Source organism: Schistocerca cancellata, chromosome 9 (genome assembly GCF_023864275.1).
Source record: "Schistocerca cancellata isolate TAMUIC-IGC-003103 chromosome 9, iqSchCanc2.1, whole genome shotgun sequence".
Lineage (NCBI taxonomy): Eukaryota > Metazoa > Arthropoda > Insecta > Orthoptera > Acrididae > Schistocerca > Schistocerca cancellata.
Genome location: NC_064634.1, coordinates 23944642 through 23962054, shown reverse-complemented (window position 1 = coordinate 23962054; position 17413 = coordinate 23944642).

Here is a 17413-nt window from a genome sequence, read left to right as displayed (position 1 = left end):
CAGGTTCGAATCCTGCCTCCGGCATGGATGTGTGTGATATCCTTAGGTTAGTTAGGTTTACGCAGTTCTAAGTGTAGGGGACTGATGACCGCAGATGATAAGTCCCATAGTGCTCAGAGCCAGTTGAACCATCCTACGGGACCAAACTGCTCAGATCATCGGTTCCTAGGCTTACACATTACTTAGTCTAACTTAAACTAACTTACGCTAAGGACAACACACACACACACACACACACACACACACACACACACACACACACTCACACACAAACAGGTGCCCGAGGGAGGACTCGAACCTCCGACGGGGGCAGCAGCGCGAACCGCGAAAGAAACCCTAGACCGCGCGGCTTTAAAACTCAGATAGCAGTTTTAAACAAGCTGAACAACCCGATCGGTTAATACGTGTGCAAACAAGGGTTGGGTCGTGGCGTCGTATTACCGCTGCCTCTCATGTCCCCAGCTTGAGACTATAAAATTCGCGCTGAATGTGGCTTGGACAACGGGCCTGCGAAAATCTGCACTGTATCATTGCAGGTCACTGTTTATACAGGTAAGCTCCATTCTTTACAATTATTTGAGTTTGATTATGAGAGATATACACAAATTCATTAAAAGAAGGGGAAATATTCTGTGCTATTTTCTCTACTAAATCTCACTTTCCAACATAAAGACATGGCATATTCAACCATAAAACATTGAGACATTCTACCTATTGGAACAAAACGACTGATGCCCCAAACGCAGAATGAAGTTGCGATAAAATTCATGTGCTTCAATTCATGTGCTTCACTGAGTGCGCCATGAAGTAAAACAAAACAAAGATTACCCTGTCGTGCGACGACCGAGGATGTAGGCATCCAAGATCACATATACAGCTGGAGCGACATATCAGTCAGACACCAACATGAAGATTTCTGTAACAGTAGCTCAAACGTTGATAGTTTACTATAAGGGTATTTTGTCGGTAGGTGACTAAGTGGTTACAAGTTACGAGACATTTTAATCCAGCTACCAACCACTGATGTATTATAAAGCAGTTTTCTTTTAATTACATCGACGGTTAAATAGTTTTATCACAATGAGACAATGAATGTTGGGCCATTTACTGCTTATCGTTTGGAATAAATTATAATCTGCATCCCCGAAGATGTGGCTCTAACGTTGCGGAACTAGTTGGGTCTGAAATAAAGATTTATCATACAGGTGAAGCGGTCTCATTCACCATGGGTCTACTGTAGACGGAATTCCTCAGCAGTTCTATAATGAATGAGGTGGTTTAGTGATTAAGACACTGGATTCGCATTCGGGATGAAGGGGTTTCAAATCTCCGCATGGTCAAATGGTTCAAATGGCTCTGAGCACTATGGGACTCAACTGCCGTGGTCATCAGTCCCCTAGAACTTAGAACTACTTAAGCGACCGTAGCGGTCACGCGGTTCCAGACTGTAGCGCCTAGAACCGCTCGGCCACTCCGGCCCCGCATGGTCAGCCACACATAAATTTTCCTTTGATAAGGATACGGCTGAAATTCTTTCCTAATCGGTGTTTGTGTCCAAACGACAAGACTTTAAACACAGTTTTCTCTTCCTTTTCAAAAGAAATAAACAGTCAATTATAATCTTATAAATAACCAGCATGCAGAAGTTCTTCAGCAGAAATAAACTGTCAGTTACAGCCCTGTAAATAACCAGCATGTAGGAAGTGATTTACAATAAGCTCGACTCGAAACACGGCTTGATGCGTGCCAAATACACCACGTCGTGTATCGCCAGCGACTGCTGTCAATTGCAAGCAGGCCGGGTACAGCACAATGCTCGCAATATGCACCCAATATGGTTCCCATTATTGTCGCACTAATTAACGCACTCGGCCCAACAGGCGCCATAATTGCTTTACTCTGAAGCGAAAATACACTCGTGTGTTAATTAGCACAAATAAGGTCATTTGTGACGACATAATAAAAGCATGTTTATTATGAAATTAATTACCGCTATTTAAGCAATTGTCTCCACTCTAAGCTGGTTTCAAAAGTAAAAGCTATACGTTCCAATGCTACCTTATTTATTTCGTTGCATGATCAAAGGTCCTAGACTTTTTAAATATTTCATTGTTCTTCTACAGAAAATTTATCATCATCCAGATTGTAACTTTACATTTCGTCAAGATCGGTCCCGACGATGACAGCAGTTTTCACATTTTTTGGACTTTGGTTTTGCACGTCATTCCTAGATTTATTTAATGTAATTTAAACTAATGCCTGAGTGTCAAGGTCACATCGTAACATACAGAACAGAATAACAAAACTCTGAACTACGAAATTATAAATTTAAATTAAAAATGAAAATAAAGGCAACTACAGAATTACACGTTAAGAATAAGAATTTATGTTATGTCTTAGTACGTTGCAAGGAAATGAAATGATGACCGATATGCAGTGCGGCTATCCCAAGTGTAAGTTCTGAAATGGTCCGGGAATACCTTCAAAAACTCAACTTGAGAATCGTTGGAACAATTATACAAACCTGTAACTTCCTTAGATATACACCTATTTACTTCTCCAATTTATTATAGTTAGTTACAATTACTGTAACAGAATCACATCAACCTGAATTAGTCATACATGAACAGAACTGGCTAAGCAAGTACATTTTTTCCTGTTCTTAAACTACTAAATCAAGATAATAATTTTACAGTTATTCATGACTGTGCGCATCTAAAAAATGGTTCAGATGGCTCTGAGCATTATGCGACTTAACATCTGAGGTCATCAGTCGCCTAGAACTTAGAACTACTTAAACCTAACTAACCTAAGGACATCACACACATCCATGCCCGAGGCAGGATTCGAACCTGCGACCGTAGCGGTCGCGCGGTTCCAGGCTGTAGCGCCTAGAACCGCTCGGCCATTCCGGCCGGCTATAACCATCAGCCACCGAGAAAAGTGACAGGGTGAATTGAGCGTTTGTACACAGATAGCAATCTTCTCCTACATTGTCTGTCTCAATATATCTTTCTTTCGTAGAGCACAAAAGTGTAACAACAAGTCTGTTGATGTTAAATTACGGCGACCAATATTTGACTATCTACACCTAATGCATCACGTGCATATTTTATTACACAATTTGAACACTTACTTTCACCAAATGTGTGTTGTTTTCTCGAAGCAGATATATACTTCCTACTACTTCAGGTTTATACTTCCTGTAATTCACATTTGCATCATCTACACAGCTCGCAGCGAGGTTCTTTACAACCAAATTATAAAACTTAAGTGAAGACTTGATCAGACTGAGAACACAATTGGCTGTCTCGTCAGCCTGTTCAGTCGATAGGTGTATTTGTTACTGCGTTTTCGGGGTCAAATACCGCACAAATAGAGAAAACATCTTTCTGTTTCTGCGATCGGAGGCATCGGTTGCAGTACAGAAAAAGTTGCTTATTTAGCTGTATTTTTTTAAGATTTCAATGAAGTTCTGAACACTTTTTAGAGTCAAAAGCTTTTTCACAATTGCTTTGCCTTAGTTCTGCCACATGTCATCATCTTAGCCAATTGGAGTCATGTAAAATATCCTTCGATAAATGATTTCCAAAATCCATACTTCTGTAGATTATATGTTTGACAAACTGAAAAACTGTTGCTAGTTCATCTGCAACGTTTTTGCCCCTGGAATGGTGCCCTTCGTCGATGTGACGAACATGCAAGGATGTTTACCGTACTGAACCACAGTACATCTGCCTAGCGTGGTGCGCGCTCAGCTATGCTTCGAGTGATCAGTAGTCTACGTAACCTTGGCACTTTATTTACTAGTCTTCAGTTCACGAACATGCATGGTGAGGAGCCCCTGAAGAATAGGTATTTCTTTTTGTTTCTAAATCTCTATATAGTAATGTGCTGCTTTTATTCTTACAGTATTACTCTGATTGTTACAGTGGAATCTATTGTAATGCTTATTGATACATAGTTATATTGTTCTTTTCTTACAGATTTTACAAGTGACTGTTGTCCAAAAGACAGAAGGAATTTAATTGTTTGCTCTTACATTAATAAACATCGAACCAAACCTACTTATGAAATAGTTCTTTACCTATATCCCCATACTAGTCCTCGTTTGAACCCGACTTATTTTGAAATTTTGGTATGTTATTGATTGTAAACGAGTATTACATACATTCCAAGGCTCAAATATACATAAACTGCTGTAATTGTTGATTATACGCATGAAAAGTGGTGGTGTTCGTCGAATCGAGGAATGGGTAGCAATGATCGTCAAAAATTCTTGGGTAGCATTCCAGGGTTAATACCCTTGTCGCCATTACCAAAATATTTCAGCCTACATAGCTTGCAGTAAGCTTGTGAGAATCAACTGAGAAGTAAATAACATAACGAATGTGTTTAAACGTTACTGTCCCTACAATCTGCTTTCGCGAGTGCTCGTTACTCCTGTACCTTATTTGTGTCATATATGCTGTTCGGTACGAAGCGAGCGCATCTGTGATCTCCAACAGAGAAACAAGAAGACGTCCCCCTTTCAAGATCCATCTAGACGCGCAGGCTAAGTCATTATTTCTCCGCTCCTCGCATTTCCTTGGGCCAAATGACATTTTCGTAGAAACAGGAACAGAAAAAAGACTTGTGTCGACAACAGTATCGGTTATTATACGAAAATGTTCGAGATGTATCGGTCAGGAATTTGAACTATCGATAGAACTTCGCGGGATTAGTAATATGTATAACAGTAATCACTGATGAAATTACGCGAGAAAGTCGCAACCAATGAGGGAACCGGGACGATTAGAAGAAAATTATACGGGAGATCCCCGGAAAAACAATAGAGTTGATAGCCCTAGGTTAACTACAGGTAAAGTTTTCCTGCTGTGTGAACGTCAGCTTTAACACGACGTGGTCGGTATGTGAAGAGTCACAACAACACGGTACTTTCTGTGGTACACGTGCCGCAGCGCGGCGCGGAAGGGCTGTCGGGTGGTGAATCACCCGCACTAATTAGCCGTGTTGTGCGTGCGTGCGTGCGTGCGCCGCCGCTACGCGCAGCGCGCATTGCGTGCCCGCCAGCCGCAGGCCCACTCGGCGTCTGAAACGGCCTCGCCCGATCGCCGCCGAAGCGCCGCTCCAGCTTCAAACAGCTCGTGGGAGCGCAGCGACGCGCTCCTCCACTCCCACTAATAAATACGTAGCCCAGCTCTGGCACGTCCTGCTCCTGGCCGCAGCCTCGAAATCGCCAGTAATGAAGTAGAGGTTCGTACAGGATTGCTTCTTCCTTAAACATCCGTGCAACTTCGCGAGGAGCTGTGTACGCATACACAGGGTGTTTCATAAATGGTGTTTACCTCTGTAACTTACCAAATAATATGTGAAAGGGATGTTATTTCGATAACTAAACGTAAGAACAGGGCATTAACTATGTACAGGATTGCTTCTTCCTTAAACATCCGTGCAACTTCGCGAGGAGCTGTGTACGCATACACAGGGTGTTTCATAAATGGTGTTTACCTCTGTAACTTACGAAATAATATGTGAAAGGGATGTTATTTCGATAACTAAACGTAAGAACAGGGCCGTAACTATGTTATCCCGCACCGCTGGCAGAACTTCCAAAGTTGCTCCGCCCAACCTCCCGAAAAAACAAACTATCTTTCTGCAATTTTTTTTCTTCAGACTTACGATATTTTCTAATTAACAGAAATGAAGCGTTATTGTAGAATATTACTTACATAATCTATACAGGGTGTTACAAAAAGGTACGGCCAAACTTTCAGGAAACATTCCTCACACACAAAGAAAGAAAATATGTTATGTGCACATGTGTCCGCAAACGCTTACTTTCCATGTTAGAGCTCATTTTATTATTTCTTTTCAAATCACATTAATCATGGAATGGAAAGACACAGCAACAGAACGTACCAGCGTGACTCCAAACACTGTGCTACAGGAAATGTTCAAAATGTCCTCCGTTAGCGAGGATAAATGCATCCACCCTCTGTCTCATGGAATCCCTGATGCTCTGATGCAGCCCTGGAGAATGGCGTATTGTATCACAGCCGTCCAGAATACGAGCACGAAGAGTCTCTACATTTGGTACCGGGGTTGCGTAGACAAGAGCTTTCAAATGCCCCCGTAAATGAAAGTCAAGAGGGTTGAGGTCAGGAGAGCGTGGAGGCCATGGAATTGGTCCGCCTCTACCAATCCATCGGTCACCGAATCTGTTGTTGAGAAGCGTACGAACACTTCGACTGAAATGTGCAGGAGCTCCATCGTGCATGAACCACATGTTGTGTCGTATTTGTAAAGGCACATGGAGAGTATCCCGTATGAAATCATGATAACGTGCTCCATTGAGCGTAGGTGGACGAAACTAAAATGAGCTCCAACATGGAAATTAAGCGTTTCCGGACACATGTCCACATAACATCTTTTCTTTATTTGTGTGTGAGGAATGGTTGCTGAAAGTTTGGCCGTAGCTTTTTGTAACACCCTGTATAGATGAAAAGTATTACACACAACAAATTAAATGTATCATTTTACTTGTAGCAAATAAACTTCAAATTGTACAAACTTTCTATAAAAATTGAAAGTAAAACAAAATCTATGTCTTATTATACATGACAGCTACTGTACACCAATTTTAGTATGAAGATAATAAGAAACAGATTTTATTTGCTCCTCATAAATTATTAATAGTGCTTAAATCATTGATTGGAAATAAAAGCAAAAGGGCTATAATGAAGAACTGTGTGTTTATCATAATTTCACCTTCCATTTCCTTGCTTTGAGTGAAGCAACCTCACTGATTATCTCACTGAATCCAAATTTATCCAAATTTAGCAGCTGTGTTGTGTTGTATCGGCAAGGTAGCTGAATTTCACAGTGTGCTTCACCCTTTCGTTTCACCTATATCGACCTTCCGAATTTTCTTTTATCAACTTTGCTTTGCTGGGACTGCGTGACAAGATCCTGCGCTCACTGGAATTGTTATAAATATCCTCAAAGGTATTTCGATAAGCATCTCGTAACCTATACTTTCATTTAAAAAGTTCTACAATATCCAAATAGGAAGATATGTCAGTGCTCTTCATTAGCTCTTTCTACTGGTATTTAAAAACCGCTATTTCATTAACTAGCTCAGCTGTATCGATATTTCTGCTATTTTTGGCACAAAATATGCTGTATATTTTTTTAAAAATAAGATACAGAGGCTCTCATTTACGGCGTTTCTGGCAGGAAATTCAAGTTAGATGAAATGGTGTGTTACACGTGACATCTGTTTTCCGTTTCACTTATTATTCTCTCAATTATTTTTGAAACATTATAACTTAAGGAGTTTCACTCGAGTCCTCTATTGTCGAAAATCGGAAGGTTTGGATTAATCAGCATACTGTATGTGCTGGTCAGCGTTTGAGCTCCTACAATGCCGTAGCGAAGCGGCAGAGAAATTCCACTGTTGAACATGAGATAGCAGAGTAGGCGGCGACTTTGAGAACCCAGCGCACTTTTGGACACAATCCATGTGGCGCCTGTTCGGCAATAGTAAATTCTTTGCGAAGCTACTTGGATGAAGTGACACTGTGGAAACAGCGTGCCATTACATTCTCGTGCCGAGATAAAACCTACTTCCCGCAGGCAGAAGATAGGAACACGTGGGGCAAGAGAACTCGCATATCTCTACCGATTAATTGCCAAACTATCTTTTCTTTCGGTCAGTTTCTGCGCCCCCTTTATGACGCGACCTCGGCGGGGGCCTATCTCGCCACGGCCTCGGTGCGGCTCTGCGTAGAAAACGTTGCTCTTCTGCGGAGTTACCAACATGGTTCATTTTCCAGAGAGTTACTGCAAAAACATTTTTTCTACAGTGCGTTCGGAAAGTCGCTGTTCACAGAAATACGGATATGGATTATGTTGGAAGTTCGAAATTAAGTCGGCACAATACAAGTTGGCACAATTGTTTTTTAACTCGTTCTACTGTTGCGAATCGTTTAATTGTTTGATTCGGACGATGAAAGCTATCGAATGCGATGTGCAGTATTTACACGTTCAAGGTATAATTCTTCTAACTGAGGAACATATTTTTCTTGTTGAACATTTGTTTCATTGGCACAAGGAAAAGATATCGTGGCTACAAGCGCGCATAAAGCGGTTAGGCAAACAATGAAATTTTTTCCTTATTAATGTGACAGCAGTGACAGAATTGAAAGATGCGGATGTTGAAAAATGAATCCGTTACTGCAAATGATTTACACCATTTATTAAGAGTAAAAATGCTGATATTTTTCATGTCACCTGCTATACACACTTGCTCCACTTCTTTGGTCATGTTAAGACCCAAAACACACGATTATGTTCAACTCAGAGTCTTTGCGCTGCGATTGACACGCCAGTAGGCTCAAATGGCTCTGAGCACTAATGGACTTAACTGCTGTGGTCATCAGTCCCCTAGAATTTAGAACTACTTAAGCCTCACTAACCTAAGGACATCACACACATCCATGCCCGAGGGAGGATTCGAACCTGCGACCGTAGCGGTTGCTCTGTTCCAGACTGCAGCGCCTAGAACCGCACGGCCACTCCGGCCGGCCTACATGACCTGAAAATAGGAGTGTGGGTGGCAATATCCAGACGCACGTTATAGGACCTTTATTTTCTGAAGAAACTGCCAACAATGAACGTTACTGTTTAATGTTCCACGATTTCATTGGTCAGCTAAAGGAAGACGTAACCAATATTCAGTTTCAAAAAACTACTAAGCACACGGCTAACAATAATATCCCGTCTTCTGCGAGAGTTCTTTTTGGGGAAACGAACCACGTCGGACCTTACTCCACCAGACTTTTTTTTCTTAGGGAAGCAGCATAATGTGTTGTGTTTCGCAGTCGCCCACGAACGCTTTGTGACTTCAGAAGTCAAATAACTGCGTACGTAAGAAGCATACCACAATCAGATCTAGAGAGACTGTTTTCCAATAAAATTGTCGGGCTCAGACTTGCACAGCCTCTCGTGTGCGTCATTTCCAACATACGTTGTAACACGCAGCAACTTTTCCGAACGCTCTCTATCGTTGAGTTGATGTATTGCACGAACTGTGTACAATCAACTGAAATCAAATTTGAAATCAGTTTTAGTTAGGGTGCCAGAAACGTTCAAAGTTTTAGGGTTGCATGCAACATGTACTCAAATGGCTGGGTTCAGATGACTGTTCTAGTGGCCGAGTGTTCACTTATGTGAAGTGGACACGCGAGTGGCTGTTCTCCTGACTGGACAACTCGGTGTGTGCCTCCTAAATGACCTGTGGACGAGGTGATAAACTGCTGGTTTCACGGAGCGACATGTCTCCTCGACCCGCTGTTTGAAGTCACGTTCGGTTAAATTATAAAAAGCATCCTTAAAAACTGCATGTCGGAACGCACAAACAAACGAGGTTTGTTCTGCCACGTATAATGACGTGGATGAAACACGGAATACACATTCTACGAGCAATCTGACATGTTGCTATGTTGTGCATTCAGGAAGGGCGCGCGTTTGGACACCTCACATAGGTGCACATTCAGTCACCAGAACACACAGACAGTTCTGTATAGCATATAGCATAACCCCTAAAACTTTGAACATTTCTACCTCTTCACTTAAACCCAAAAGACGTTTGATTTATACGAAGTGATTTAAATACATCAGCTACACAACTGAAAAAAGTATCTTTCTGTATGTTCTGTTCATTACTGCGCACAAAGAATAATGTTTTCTTATGTCTGCCAGCTAAATAAATGTTCCCTTCACTTGATATTGTGCAAGTTATAGAGAGAAACACTTACTTTCTCTCTCCCCCCCCCCTCCCTCCCTCACCACTGCTGATAAAAAGTCGAAAACATCTCTCTCGCGTGTGCTTTCAAGCAGAACGGAAAGAGAAGACAATTTGCACCCGCAGACTTCACAGATTCCCTGCCACGCCACAAAGTAATTTCGGGGAGAAAGAAGGCAGCATACGGCAAACTTGAAGAATAGAGCGGATAAATGTTTTAAATGGACAGTATGAGGAGAAGCCGAGTCTTTTTTATATAAGAAGGAAAGAATGCCTCAACAAGAGTGAACATGAAAACAACATTAAAAGGGGTGTAGATTGTAAGCCACAAACAACAATGGAGGGATACATCTTCAGGCTGAAACTTACTATTGTGTCCGTGTTTGTTCACGAATATTTTTTGTTTGGATGGGGTCAGTCTTGAGAAAACACATTTTTATCTGCTTCTTACTCACACACATTTCGCTGAAGTTACAGCATCATCAGTGGGTCTTTATAATTTTCTTTCTACTGAATAACAGAAAAAATGCAGCAAAAGATCCTCGCACAAAAACTTATGACACTGGCCATCAATGAAAATGTTTCGGGCTCAAAAATAGTTAACTCTTATGTATTTTCATCTGCTGAATTAAAAAAAATCACCATAAAAACGACGGATTATCTCTTGCTTTGGAGATAAAGTGACATTTCATTTTTACAGTCAACATTTTTAGTTTGGGGGAAATTTCGTTTTCGGAGTTGGCACACCTGTCCAATAACAAAACACTCTTAAGCTATTTGCAAGTCATAAACATTGACAATGTTGCTGCGACTGAGTTTCATAGAGTTTTTTGCTGTAGTTAAAGTAGAAATTCTGGTTTGAGAGTACTATTGTAGTGTAAAATTCGTAAAAATGCTACGAAAATGTGTAAACAAAGTGAATAGTTTTTCCGGCGAATTAAACATTTTCCTCACGGAAACGCAATCTGACGCCTCTTGTGAAGACTGCCTATCAGCATTATTTCAGTATGAAAGTAGGGGACCAGGATAAGTCCTGGGCTCCATATATATATATGTTGCAGCGCATGCTCAGTTACGCTGTGAGAATGTCTAAAAAATAAGAAACGATCTACCGCTTTAGCTGTGCCTATTCTTTGGCGGGAGCCTACAAACCACACAAATGACTGCTACATAAGCTTGACTCTACCTGTAAAGGCAGGATTGTCTATGAAGAAAAGAAGAAGAGTTCAGTAGCCGAATCTTTTATCTGCTAATCCACCCATTCCACATTCAGATAGTTTACCATTTCCTACTCCAACCGAAAATTGTGTGTTTCAAGTAGAAAATGAAGACAGTGTTGAAGAAGAAGAAGAAGAAGAAGAAGAAGAAGAAGAAGAAGAATCAAACAAGCCTACCACATCCCGTGCCCCTGATTTTGAGGGAAAAGATGATAAACCGCACAGGCTGAGCCAAGCGGAATTGAGTGATCTTATTAGATCTCCTGTCAAAGAGGCAGAAATTCTTGGGTCTCGACTACAGCAATGGAATCTTCTCGAAAGTAATGTCACAGTCTCACAGTATAGAAAACGTCACATGGAACTGCTTCCCTCTTTGGAAAAGAAAAATGATCTTGTTGTTTGCTGCGACATCAATGGCTTATTGAAATCTTTGAATGTGAACCATGATCCGTCTGAATAGAGGCTATTCATGGACTCTTTCAAGCTTAGTTTGAAAGCTGTATTACTTCACAATGGCAACCGCCTTTCTTCTGCTCCTGTTGGTGACGGTCCACATGAACGGGACATATGCAAATATGACTGTCCTCTTGGACTCACTCTAATATCATGAACACAAATGGGAAACCTAAGGTGATCTAAAAGTCATTGCCATACTTTCATGAATGGAGTTGGGGTACACAAAACATTGCTGCTTCTTATGTTTATGGGACAGGAAATTGCACTACAAAAATGTCGTTGCCGAGTCTCTCGGGGACCCAAAAGATGATCTTTTTCCACCCCTCCATATCAAGGTGGGTTTGATGAATAATATTTTCGAAGGTATGAACCAAGGAGGATGGGCCTTTAAGCACATAAGAGAGAAATTTCCGAAATTAAGTGATGCACAAGTTAAGGAAAGTATTTTTGTCGGGCCAAAAATTCGATAACTTGTAAAGGATCCTGAATTTGACCAAGCTTTGAAGCGGAGAAAAAAGGAAGCTTGAGAAGCCTTCAATGGAGTTGTTCGTGGATTTTTAGGCAACAAAAGAGATGACAACTGCAGTTATTTGGTGACAGTTCTCCTGCAAAAGTACCATAATCATGGATGCATCATGCCCCTTAAAATCCATTTCCTCCACTCCCACCTCGATTTTTCCCTCCTATTTCTGGAGCTGTCAGTGATGATCATGGAGGAAGATTCCACCAGGAATTTTCTGTTATGGAACAAAAATATCATGGCCAATGGAATGAAGCAATGCTTGCTGATTGCTGTTGGTCTTTGTGTAGGGGTTCTCCGGAACTCCGTTACAAGATGCAAGCTAAGAGACGACGATCTCATGCAGCCACCACATGATTCTCTTCAGACCCAACCATCTGCGAGGTATTCTACAGCAATTTAGAACTCTTAAAATGTAACTACCATTTAAAAAAATTCAAATACACTTCCAATGTGGTTAGCATATGTATTTAAAATGTATATTTTTTCTCTTAAACCGTTAATACGAAATTCTTCCACCTAGTGTGTATCACAGAAACTAGAGCCAAGGAAAATTTTTCATTGTCATATTCGTTTTTCTCGACCCACAATTAGTGGGAATTCACTCATGAAGAACAGGAAACATTCAATTTTTTTATTTTTATTTTTTTAAATTTTTTTTTTATTTTTTGTTTGTTGGCCAGTGTCATTTAGGAAAGCTTCCAAATACGCAAAGCCATAGCAGAAGGAAAAGAAATAATAAACGAATACACAGCTCTCTGCGACGGAGCTCTGCCCTTTGGCCTCAGACGACCTAGACTGTCAGACGACCAAAACTAATAAAAACACACACACACACACACACACACACACACACACACACACACACACACTTGCACTCAGTATAAAATAATGCTACGCACAACTTTCGCGAATGTAATTTTTCCGTGTAAGTAAGTTTTATGTTCTTTCTGATTGCAGATAATCTGTGAAAGAAAACCATACGTAACGCAAAATACGGCTCGTGGTAGCAAGGTACATATAAAAGATTGTCTGTTATCAAAAATGTAAACATGTTTTCTTGAAACTTGAACTTACTGTATGTATAGGTATATTGGTATACAGAAAAAGGACGAAAATAAGTTTCGCATCGTGTATAACTGCCAGGTAACACAGCTCGATGAAACGTGGACCATACATAGATAGAGGTGCTACAGTACAGTACACTGCAGAAGACAGTGAAAGAAATGCGCAATGAGACGAACAGAAATGGCAATTTCATTGAAACAGAATAATTACACTGAAGGCACCTCGATTTATTGTGGCTCCCTGGACATAGTTTAATAGGATACGATATTGCAGTGCTGGTGTTATACTGATGACGATACACTGTGGCGACCACAGCCGTTACTTAACACATCAGATGAGAATTCACAATTGCCAATAGTGACTACCACCAGCTGTAGAATGGAATGACGACAATGAAAATTTGTGCCGGACCGGGTTTCGAAGCCGGATTTTCCGCTTATGGCGAGCGGTCGCCTTACCGTTAGGCTATCCGAGTACGCCTCACGGACAGACCCAAACTTCCATACGTCGTCAACCATCCGGTCGGCTATTTCGTCCTCTAAAAGAACTTATTTTCACAGAAATGTCGGTCTCTTCTCCTCCTCCCACCTAGAGTGACCTGTTTCTGCAATGATGTGCACTTCGATGAGGGAAACGTATTTGTAAATACTGACAGTATAAGAATGGATGAACTGCAAATGACGCTAAAAAAAATTAAAAAGATGGAAGCTACAGGAACAGATGGAATAAATGCAGAATTAATTAGATTCGCATTAGTTTCCTCTAATCTCACACTCCTGCATTTTATTAATATGTGCTGGCGAATGAACAAAGTCCCAAGCTCGTGGAACAGGGTGGGAGTTATGTCCCTGTTCAAAAAGCTCAATAGAAGGGAATGTGGAAACTAGGGAGACATTGGTCTGTTGAACGCCGCATACGAGTAGAACAACAGCTCTAGCTGAGGCATTTCTCAAAGACGATGAAAGTGGATTTGAAAAAAGCACCTTTAAAATAGAACGAATCATAGAAAAAAATGTAATATCGAAGCCCTCACTGCTTCACAACAGTGCACAACACTTAAAGGGTTCAATTGAGGCCTGTACGGAGGGGGAAGAAAGGATAACATGGAGGGAAAGAGGGTGGGGGGGAGCAGCAGCGCATCCAGAGAATAATAAGCCTTATGCTATGCTAGAGTCGTACAAAGAACCAAACCGCAGGGAAAAAAGATCATCCCAAGTGCTAGATACAGTAGCCATTCTGGGACTTAACATCTCAGGTCATCAGTCCCTTAGTTACTAAACACAGCCTTCCGAAATGCCTTCACAAAAGAAGACGAAGTAAATATTCCAGAAGCTGAATCGAGAACAGCTGCCAACATGAGCAACGTAGAAGTAAATATCCTCGGAGTAGTGAAGCAACTTAAATCACTTAATAAAAGCAAGTCATCTGGTCCAGACTGTATACCAATTAGGTTCCTTTCGGAGTATGCTGACGCATTAGCTCCATACTCAACAATCATATACAACCGTTCGCTCGAAGAAAGATCCGTACCCAAAGACTGGAAAGTTGCACAGGTCACACCAATATTCAAGAAAGGTAGTAGGAGTAATCCACTAAATTACAGGTCCATATCCTTAACGTCGATATGCAGCAGGATTTTAGAACATATATTGTGTTCGAACGTAATGAGTTACCTCGAAGAAAACGGTCTATTGACACACAGTCAACATGGGTTTAGAAAACATCGTTCTTGTGAAACACAACTTGCTCTAAGATTCACATGAAGTGCTGAGTGCTACTCACAAGGGATTTCAGATCGATTACGTATTTCCGGAAGGGTTTTGACACTGTACGACACAAACGGCTTATAGTGAAATTGCATGGTTATGGAATATCGTCTCAGTTATGTGGCTAGATTTGTAACTTCCTGTCAGAGAGTTCACAGATCATTGTAATTGACGGAAAGTCAACGAGTAAAACAAAAGTGGTTTCAGGCGTTCCCCAAGGTAGTGTTACAGGCCCTTTGCTGTTACTTATCTATATAAACGATTTGGGAGACAATCTGAGCAGCCGTCTTCGGTTGTTTGCACATAACGCTGTCGTTTCTCGACTAATAAAGTCATCATAAGATCAAAACAAATTGCAAAACGATTTATAAAAGACATCTGAATGGTGCGAAAAGTGGCAGTTGACCCCAAATAACGAAAAGTGTGAGGTCATTCACATGACTGCTAAAAGGAACGCGTTAAACTTCGGTTACACGATAAATCAGTCTAATCTAAGAGCCGTAAATTCAACTAAATACCTAGGTATTACAATTATGAACAATTTAAATTGGAAGGAACACATAGAAAATGTTGTGGAGAAGGCTAACCAAAGACTGCGTTTTATTGGCAGGACACTTAGAAAATGTAACAGACCTACTAAGGAGACTGCCTACACTACGCTTGTCCGTCCTCTTTTAGAATACCGCTGCGCGGTGTGGGATGCTTACCAGACAGGACTGACGGAGTACATCGAAAAAGTTCAAAGAAAGTCAGCACGTTTTGTATTATCGCGAAATATGCGAGAGAGTGTCACAGAAATGATACAGGATTTGGGATGGACATCATTAAAAGAAAGGCGTTTTTCGTTGGGACGGAATCTTCTCACGAAATTCCAATCACCAACTTTCTCCTCTGAATGCGAAAATATTTTCTTGACACCGACCTACATAGGGAGGAACGATCACCACGACAAAATAAGGGAAATCAGAGCTCGTACGGAAAGATATAGGTGTTCATTCTTCCCGCTCGCTATACGGGATTGGAATAATAAGGAATTGTGAAGATGGTTCGATGAACCCTCTGCCAGGCACTTAAATGTGATTTGCAGAGTATCCATGTAGATGTAGATGTAGAACTTAGAACTACTTAAACCTAACTAAGCTAAGGACATCACACACATCCGTGCCCGTGGCAGGATTCGAACCTGCGACCGTAGCGGTCGCGCGGCTCCAGGCTGAAGAGCCTAGAATCGCTGGGCCACAACGGCCTGGCAATGCACGGATTAAATATTTAATACCTTACTGAATTTTGTAGTAATCAAGGGATAAACTGCCTAATTGATCATTGTACGTATTCTGCACTCTCGGGCATACTTTTTTAAATTTTTGTATTTAATTTTCTGTTTAGGTTTTTATTTTTGTAAGGAGCAGTCAAATGAAAAAAGAGCAGACGCAACGGCGTGACCACTGAAGGGTTCCATTCAAAAGTAATCACCACACGCATTAGGATATTTATCCCACTGGTAGACGAGACGGTCAATTCCGGTTTCATAGAAGACGGTAGGCCGCTGACGGATCCACAATCGCATCCACTCTTGCACTGCCTCGTCCGACTAAAACCGACGTCCACGCCACGCCTTTTTTTCAGTTCACCAAAGATGTGAAAATCACACGGTGAACGATCCGGGAGGATGCTGCAGTGTTTTACCACCAAATCGCCGATCCGCAGAGTGGGACGGGCGTTATCCTGCAACACGACGACCCGTCCGACAGTATTCCTGGAGTTCCGACTCTGCAGCGCGTCGCTGTTTCTGCAAAGTGTGTGCATAGCGCTGCGCGGTGACTGAGGTTCCACTCTCGACGAACTCGACGAGCGGAGGGCCCCCACAGCCGAAGAGGAAGGTCATCGAGCCCTTACCGGAACTTGGGTGACAGTCTTGGGCTTCCTTGCCGTAGGACGTGTGGGGTGTTTCCACGGTTGGCTTTGCCGTTTGCCCTCGTACTATCGAAATGCTGACGGGCAGAATCATCGTGTTGCACGATAGCGCCCGTTCCCAACTTCCTACGCTTCAGCGATTTCCTTGGGAAACGCTAAGTCGGATGATGGGAGCGCAAGAGTGGGTGTGGTTGTGGAGCCGTCAGAGGCCGACTGCGCTCTAAGAAACTGGAATTGGTCGTCTCGCCCCCCAGCGGCATATATATCTAAGCACTTATGGTGATTATTTTGAATGAAACCATTCCATGGTCCCCTTCGCGGCAAGTGTTCGGTTTTCATTTGAGTGTCTCTCGTATTTCCGTACTTCCGTATTGTCACCATCATCATGAAGTTGCTCATTTATTTCTGTGTACCAACACAGCTTTCGCCACGTGACGGCAGATTCTGGTAGTTACGTCTTGTAACGCCGAGTCTCCGTCAGCTGAGCAGTGATTGTGACGAAGCACGCATGTGACTCCATAATTTTACGAATGGTATCTCACGGCTGCAAAATACTAACACGAATTCTTTACAGACGAATGGAAGAACTGGTAGACGCCGACCTCGGGGAAGATCAGTTTGGATTCCGTAGAAATATTGAAACACGTGAGGGAATACTAACCCT